Source organism: Wasmannia auropunctata, unplaced genomic scaffold (assembly GCF_000956235.1).
Source record: "Wasmannia auropunctata unplaced genomic scaffold, wasmannia.A_1.0 LD334250.1, whole genome shotgun sequence".
Taxonomy (NCBI): domain Eukaryota; kingdom Metazoa; phylum Arthropoda; class Insecta; order Hymenoptera; family Formicidae; genus Wasmannia; species Wasmannia auropunctata.
The window spans coordinates 592,320-601,534 of NW_012028640.1; positions in this window are offsets into that span (position 1 = coordinate 592,320).

Here is a 9,215-nt window from a genome sequence, read left to right on the forward strand (position 1 = left end):
AGAGAGAGAGAGAGAGAGAGAGAGAGAGAGAAGGGAGGAGGAAGAGAGAGAGACGAGGATTCCGTTATCGTCCCTTCGTCGAATACACGTTAGGTTCGCGCGAAGTGATCGGCATGCAAGTTACAGCTGCGTTTCACGCGAGATTACCGCGCGTCTGCATGGCATACGTCTGCACCGTAATTTACGCGGAATGCGTATGCACACGAGGAGAAACACGTTGCGTATCCGATCCGATGGAATCGTTTTCGATGTACCCGTTACACGTCGTGCACGCACAATGCTCGCCGTTTTGCGCGCCAACATTGTTCTGTCCGCGTCGAATCGCGAACTTCGTATATTGATGTCTTGATGAAATTAAATGCTAAAGAGTTATGCTAATTGTATAAAATATTTTGATGTCAGAAATTGCATGGTAAATCTTTTCAACAAATTATGTTTTTCGTACAAAGATACCTAAAAAAAAAGATTTTTGTTTGTTATATTTTTTATATTATTTTATACAAGTATAGAGCAATTATTTTAAAAATGCTATGCGATTGGCCCACCAAAATAATTATTTAGAAAATTCAAATTGGTTGCTAGAATATCGAAATTTTTTGCAGCATTCCTCATCAATATTGAGTTTTTAATTATTTTGATAATTCAATAAAATTATTATCAAATTTGTATCTAGCTAAATTTTAGGCTCTTCCAGCAAAAATGTTCTTTCCGCATATATTTCGTTGAAATCAATATCTGCCTATAATTAAACGTTACCGTTTCCGTGATAAAATCTTTAAATGATATTCTAAATTAGTAAATCTATTAAAGATTTGTTGGAATAATTTAAGATTCGTCGCAAATTTAAAGGAAATAATTCTCAAAATCGTATGTCCTCAAATGGAAGCCTCAGAAGCCTGTAGCAGCTATCACATTGATACATTTACATATGTAAATATAGGCACGTTCCGTCAACTATGGTACTCAAAGATATATTCTCATAACCGTATCTACATATATTGGAATTGAATTTCTACAGCAATATCTAGTCGAACGAGATATCGAGCTCGAAATAACATAGTTAATCAAAGCAAACCGGTAAGGAAAAAAAAAGAAGCAGGGACGAAGTGTTCACGAGAAAAGCGGTCGATAAAAATTCACTCATGAATACACGCATATATACATATACATATTTTGACAAAATACGCGTTCCTATGCGCGATTGATAAACAAAAAAATGAGAAGAGGAGTAAAAAAGGTCTACCAAGTTATCGATACGACTGATATTATGCACCGTATGCCGCGATGAAGCGATCATTTGCGAAGATGGTCCCGCTTATCTGTATAAGTAGAGTAGACAGCGTCGTCGTCTTGATATCTCGAAAAATGTCTTTTTTTTCTCTCTTTCTTCTTCTCTCTCTCTCTCTCATTCTCGCTATTACTTTTTATATCTTCATCAAGACATCCCGGTTCAGTTGTATCTTCTGGCATTTCTGAGTTATTGAAATTTGATCGAGATTGCGTTACTCCTGGCGCATCGCGTTATTATCTTTCGGTCGAGCCGATCGAGGAGCGAAGCGATGCACGTGCGACTTTCTCCGCGAAACTTTAAAACACGCCCCAACACGGTACGGTTTCGACCGATTTGCCAAGAGTTCGTCGGAGTGAATCTTCCGTCCGCCGGAAATTGCCGACGTACGGATCGCGTGCGTCAGGTATGCGAGAATGAGCGCGATGAAATCGGTGCTCTCGAAAGGCACCAATCGATTTGGTGCAGCAGCGATGCTGCAACGTTAATAAAGCTATTAACTCGCCATGTATATCTTTAAGAAGACGAACATAAAATAATATTTCTAAATATATGGAAAAATATATAAACGCAGGAATAAAAGCAAAGAAAATATTGGATCACATATTATTAATAATTAATATCTAATAAAGCATTTTTCTTGATTAATTTTATAACGATATTATTAAAATTATTTTCTCTTACACATCCCATTATTTTATATAATTAATGTGTAGTGTAATTAATTTAATTAAATTTATCTGAATGTTTCACATTTAATCAATTTTGTTAAAGCTGTTTTATGTACCTCTCTTTTGTGCGGGTGATTGGAATGATAAAAAAATATATGAAAATTTTTTTTTTTAATTTCATGTTTTTCAATGTTTTTCATGTTTTTCAAATAATTTTTGTTCATATGATCAGAAAAAGGCAGTAGAAGTAATTTCATTATCATGTGTTTTAAATACATTTTACAAATGCATGTTTTAGGATATCAGATAATCGCGTACATTCAAATTATATCCGTATACACTCATGTTATATCCAATACGCGATTGTTCCGAATTCGAAATATACAGCAATTAACATTGCATCTCGACAATGGTTTATACATCATGTCAGTTTACTGATATGTTAATTTGTGAGAGTTTAATTAATACAATACGAAAGTAATCCCGTTAGATCGCTTGTAATCGCGTATATAACAGCGTATACGCATCGAGCCGTATCTCGATGAAGCAAACTCGATACCCGTGGCTTGAACGAGAACGCTCGATAAACGAGACCGTGTGTATTTCGCCGGTATTAAATCCGCAGGGGTAACAAGCGCAATCTCTTGCACTCGCTCTGGTTAACCCGAATTTGATTAACACGGGGGAATGCAAATTGCAGTGTACAAGTGATCAGCACGGGTGCTTATAATTTACTGCGAAACAAATGGGAATCCACGCACGGAAAAGTATACGGCAAAAAAAGGAGTGACACGGTTATCACAGATACGTGACGCATGTCACCGATCTCCTCTGCTTTCTCTCAATTATAGGTTCTCCGTTGAATCTGGAGCCAGTTTTTTTTCTTTTACAGTCTGACGTCGTTTTTTTAAAACCTGATATGAAAACCTGGTGTTTTATGTTCGAAAAAAAAATTACGTGCTTCCTGCTGAATTTCAAAATGCAGCATTTCGATCGTATCTATTGTTTTTAACTTTGTCTACAAATATTATGGCACGTGTATCCTGTATTTTTAATATAACGACCTGTGTTTATTTTACTGGATTTGATTCAGCTAGCATGTAAATTGTTCCTGTAACAGACAGGCATTGCGAAAGTTGATTGAATTTATTTAGATATTTTTGGAAATATAGTTTATGATTGTTTTCATACATTCTTATACTTATATTTAGATTTCCGCAAAATTTGTAAATAACTAAATAAATGCTACGCTTACATTATTAATAACTTGCTGTTGTAAATGTACGGGTGGATGGTAGATACGCGCGCGTTGTAACTTTAGTATATTTTTTAAAAACAAATGTTTTAAAAAATTGATATTTGAAAATATCTAAATATTTTATTATTTAAAATGTGTTAAAGAGAATGTTTTGAAGTTTGTAGTAATATCAATAACAAAAATAATAATTTAAAAATTTTATACGTACATATATATATATGTATATACATATAATATATACAAAAATACATTAATAATTATATTAATTAAAATAAATTATTATAAGTTTTTTACAATGAAACATTTCTTAATAATAAAATTTAATTAAAAATTTTATTGATTTTTTTCTGAAAGAGATTTTGCAGTATTTATTACACATGACTTTGTAACAAGGACAGAGAATAAAGAGGTACAGGAAATAAGACTAGCAGCTGCCCGAGAAAGCTTTCCAAAAAACTTGTAGATACGGTCGTAAATGCATTATGCACTGCACTGAAAATACTCGAAAAAAAGCTCGCCGGTGAAAATGAAGAGCGACGCGAGCTAGACATTAATTCCGTCGTTATGCATTCGGCGCGTCCAACGGACTTTTGAATATTTACGCTCTGGCATACACATTTAACCACGAATGGACGGCGACGTGGGTGGCGAACGCGTAAATCACGAGCGAAGTCTCGCAGAGAAGTCGAAATTGTGAAGTACGTACTTTTTGCTCGAACGTCCGAGCGATCTTTGAACCGGAAATTTTCGAGAGAGGATCGCTGATAGACCGATGATAGCGATTCGAAGTTTTGTCAAATGGCTTGCTGTGTGCGAACTATTTGAGAGTCAGAAGATAGATAGCGTTCGAAGCGTCCTGACTATATATTGCAAGCTGTTTGAGAATAGATATTCCATTCTTTATTTTCACGTGCACGGATATTATTAGATTTGTTCGGAAAAGACGCAATAGGTAATAAAGATCTGTAAGTTACAAAAACTTTTTATTTTTCGTATATGACATAATAAGTTACTTTTAATGACAAAGCTAAGACAAGTGATGTATTTGATCGAATAACTATTTGTATTATTTAAAATAGGCAACTACTTAATATACTAGAATAATTTTGTATCTACCCTTTTTACGTAAAAGTTTCGCGATTATCGCGCTTATAGAATTTTAAAGCCGGCTTATATGGAGAAAATATAGGAAATGGAAACTTTGCAGACACACGCAGACATCACGCAGATTTTTCATCATCCATCATTACGTTTGGCACACAGGGCGAGTCCGGATTCGTTGCCACGTACAATGCTAAGATATATCGATTTCTCAATTTTTCGCGTGCACGCGAGACAGCCGCGGAATTTGCTTTAAAAGGGAGCAAGGGTGAATATTTAAAAAAACCGCGTAAGTTAAGCACGCTGTACAGAGAGAAACGCACAGATAATATTGATTTTTTAGTTATGTATAGATACTGGTTGCAGTAAATGCTGCCGGGGTCTTTGTTACCGTTAAAGACGCGGCCCCGCCTATGTACATATAAATATTTTTCAAAGCGAGCCGTAAGTTAGCGCACCAGGACGGTGTACTTTACTGCCATCCCTTTTACGTCGCTGATAATCCGAACGGACGCGACGAACAATGTATGCGTCCCTTGCGATTGATAGCGCCTACTTGTTATTCCCAGTTATCCGAGTCGGTTTACCCTCGTATATTTGAGATGTCATAACAGATATTTTTCTCGTCTTTCCTCTTGAGTCTCGACTCCTTATAGAAATCATAAATTTTATATTTCGCAACGTGTTTTTGAATTAAATATGCGAAATGTCTTTAAAGTTTTTATAAACTTGCGAGAATGAGGTGCACACGTGATGTTTTATACTTTGCACTTATTACTCCATATAAAAAAGTAAAGAAGATATCACGACGTGTCGAATAGATCTTGATTTCATAAGTTTGAACGTGTAACGTGAAATCTCTCGAATCTTAGTAGAACGCTATGTATACTCTGTATTGAATCTTGATCAATTAAGTAAACAGCTGCAGAGTTGCAGACGCGAATTGATAGGTTTACTAACGGTGCATATAACAGATGAAAGGTCCAATCAATGATATTGGGTATACCAGAAACTGTTTATATATCCTATAGGAGACATGAAAAATAAATGTGTGTGAATTATATATTTGAAGATTTATATGTATGTAGATTTGTATGAAGATTTGTATATATATGTATATCGTGCCGCCCTTGTTCCTAATCAAGTTCAAAACTTCAAGAGTCATCGACTATCGAGCATTCAATTCATTAACGAAACAATCGTTCAAACTTATCTCCTCGAGTTATCGAAGTAAGTGATTGCATCGTTAACGTAAATCGAAAAGTTTCGATGTAATGCTTTTTATGCCATAAAATAGAAGATTATTTTTCTGCTCTGGCTACAGAGAATAATTATTTATACATACAGTAAATTAAATAAAAATTGATACTTTTTTCGGTTTATATTGCACGATTAATTTTTTTTAATAAGATTTATTTTAGAAAAGACAAGCTTTGAGCTTCTAGTTTCTCTTCAGTTTTCCAAAATTTATAAATATAGAAAATATGAAACGCGTTCGTAAAGTATGATCGCGGTATTTTTACTTAAATGTGAATTTCGTATACTGCACTGAAATATTCTGCGCGTAACAATCCGCGACATATTCGCAACAATGGACTGCCGTACAATATGTCTATTATATGAATCCAGTCAGCGCACTTGCTCGGTCACGTATATTTCTTGGATATGTATGCATGTTATGTGTAAATACGATTGTTGTTATTCCAGTATTCTTGATCTTGAATATACATAAATTCCGTTGTCTGGATTTCTTCTTTCGCGGACGGGACTTTGAAAAGCGCTTCTAAAAGCGCTAAAATCGAATCTCGAGTATCTATATTGTCTCGATGATGAGTAATCGGAAAAGTCGCGAATATTCTATTCATTTATTTCTGAGAAATGTATCACATTGAATTAAGGGAGATGAAAGGGATAAATTTCAATGATAACGGCGGACGTATTCTTCGCAATGAGATTCCTCCCCCCCTGATGCATTAATCACTGGAAACGGGAGTATTACTTGTTGTCTCGGTAATGCTTCCAGCGCGTAAAAGTACGGTGAACTATCGCTCTTCTCAAAGGCAATTTATGCATATTATCTCATTTTCAACGTCTCATAATTTCAAGGATTCTTAAACGCCATAATTTCAAGCAAATTAATGATATCTCTGAAAGTCGTAAACTGTGTCCGTCATTTTCGAATCTTATAAGCAAAGTCTATTTCCACCGTTTCGCGTTTTATGGAAAGAACGATTTTGCTGGAAGATAAAAAAAAATCTGTAAATAATTTTTGTTAGGTCATCATCAAAATAATTTTGTTAAGTCAAACTGATTGCTAGAACATTAAAACTTTTTGGCTTTTGCACAGTAATGCTTATTATTCTTGAGTTTCCGATAAAATATTTTGATGGTGCTCTAATAAAAATTATTTTCAGATTTTTTTTATCTTCCAGCAAAATTGTTCTTTCCATGAGGTAATCTAAAATTTAGTATTTTTTCTGTTAATTAAGGAAAAATAACATATCGAATTTATCTTTTACTGAAATAGCTCAGCGAGATATCCGGAAAAATCGAGAGTAAATTTTAAACATCGATACCTCTACAAACCGTTATATCTGTAAGCAAAGATCCAACGACATTTCTATACCAAACGTCATGTCGGCAGAGCGCATTTTATACGCGACATGGACATGTTTAATCTTCTGGAGTAATAGCACTGCAGGATTATATTCCTGACATGTAGTGACGTCGAACAAAATGCGTTTTAGCTGCGTAGTGGCGCAGCTTCGGGAATTTGTTCTATTTGTTGCACGGAAATACGCAGAAATAGTGTTACTATTCGCGTGATTGACGATTTTAGCCACGTTTACTTTTCATTTTCAATCCCTTACGATTTATATACGCTCTCTCTCTTTCTCTCTCTCTCTCTCTCTCTCTCTCTCTTTCCCGTTCACGTCCGAGACCTGCAGAAATAGGTTGCGAAGCGAAGCGAAGGGGCACGTTATGTGTCGTGGACGAGGCTTGTGATCGATAGGGTCTAAACCGCCCCTACCAGGCAGCCCCATACTAACGCTATTCCGTCACACCATAACCCACACATACACACCGTGTTTACCAACACTCTTGCGCCGTGTGCATAATGCGACATACATAAATATACAAGGGACGGCGGGAGGGATATCGGTGTAACTAGCAGCAAGAAAGCGCAACTCGTGTTTGCCGACACGAACTCGCGAAACGATACACCTGTCGATTCCTTCGGTATACGTATAATAGCGTTGCGATCGCGCTTATTTCTTTTTCTTCGCAAGCGGACGTTACGCAGAATGTTTCGCGTTCATCGCATCGTTTCTCAGATCGATTACGGATTTTTGATTCATTAATTTTAAACGGAAATATCAAATTTTTCTTACAGTTTTCCCAAGAGAAACGCGTGCAAACCAACTCTGCACGTAATATGACGATGAGGCTCGTTCAGTCATGAAAGATTACTCGAATAAATCAGCTGGAGATTGTATCGGATGCTTTGTTGCGTTTCCCTTCCGTTTTCTCGAAACGAGGAAACATGAGTTACCACTATTGTTCCGCGAAACGACTCACTTTACGAGGGAGAACGCGAAAAGTTGGCGAGGAAATTCAAACGGATTGCGATCGAGGAGATGTTTCTCTGCACGCGCAACTATATATCTTCATCCTTATATACAGATAAGATGCATAAGCGACATATGTGACGATCTCACTGAAATGCAGAAACGAGATCGTATCACGGTAACTTTGTCGACGTCGTATCGCGGAACGACGAATTTCTTCCTTTTGACGTCTTAATCCCGCGAGGGGTTTCGGTCTTCCTGCCTTCACGTTTTCGCAACGAGACCCGTGACATGTATTGGCCTTTCTGTCGAGAATTTCTACGCGCGGCAGCGGTGCGTTCAGTCGCGGCGTATCTCTTGGCTTTAACATCCTCGGTGGTTTAATTGCTTCTAATCTAGCGTATATTTGCTCAACAATTCTGACAGTCCCGGCCAACCCCTTTCGTCCCGTTTTGTCAATGGACACAACGAGTTTATTCCCCTCGCGCTGCATGCTATAAGCACACATATGCATGTACATATACATACATGTGTGTACGTACGGCTGTCGTCCGAAGAGAGAGTACGTAGCTTCTCTGCGAAGTTCCCTTCATATACTCAATATTTACCTAGTGCTAATACGATGTAGATAACCCAGTTCGAAGGTAATCACATATAAAGCGAAAGCCAACGAACTGTGCGGGGAGCGCTCATAATGTCGATCATCTTGTAATGATGCGTAGATACGCTCGTAAATACGAAGGCAATTCACATTCCGTAAATACGAAGGTAAAAAATTGGAGACCAGCTGAACGTACATGCTCAATTTCTCTTATGATTGCTGTATAATATATATAAATTTTCTAAATTATATCTCTTCTTAAATCGTATTACTTAATCGCTTCATTATGAACAGCCTCGAGAAAAAATCAAAAGAATATAAAGATTTCTAATAGTTATAGAATTTCTAATATTTCTAATAGTTTCATACATTTTATATTAACCTACTAAAACCGTGTGAATTGTAATCAAGTTTTTTTTTGTCCTAAGAAACAGATTTACATCTTGTTATTAATATTTATTCTCTTCTTGCCCAACACGGTCGTGTTTTGCTTTACTTCGTGCTTACTCCGCATCATAGTTTTTACGAAAACTCGTGTTTATGCGACACATTTCGAGATTATGTCATGGGGAAGCAGTAGCAACCTCACGGAAATATAAATCCTTATTCTGCGGCGTCCGAAGTGCGAGCTCGAGTTTTGTTTCCAGTTCATCCTCGCGAGCTAAATTTACGAGCGACGTCATCTGACGTTCCGATACTGACGGAGAATCGTATGGTGCATATCGAA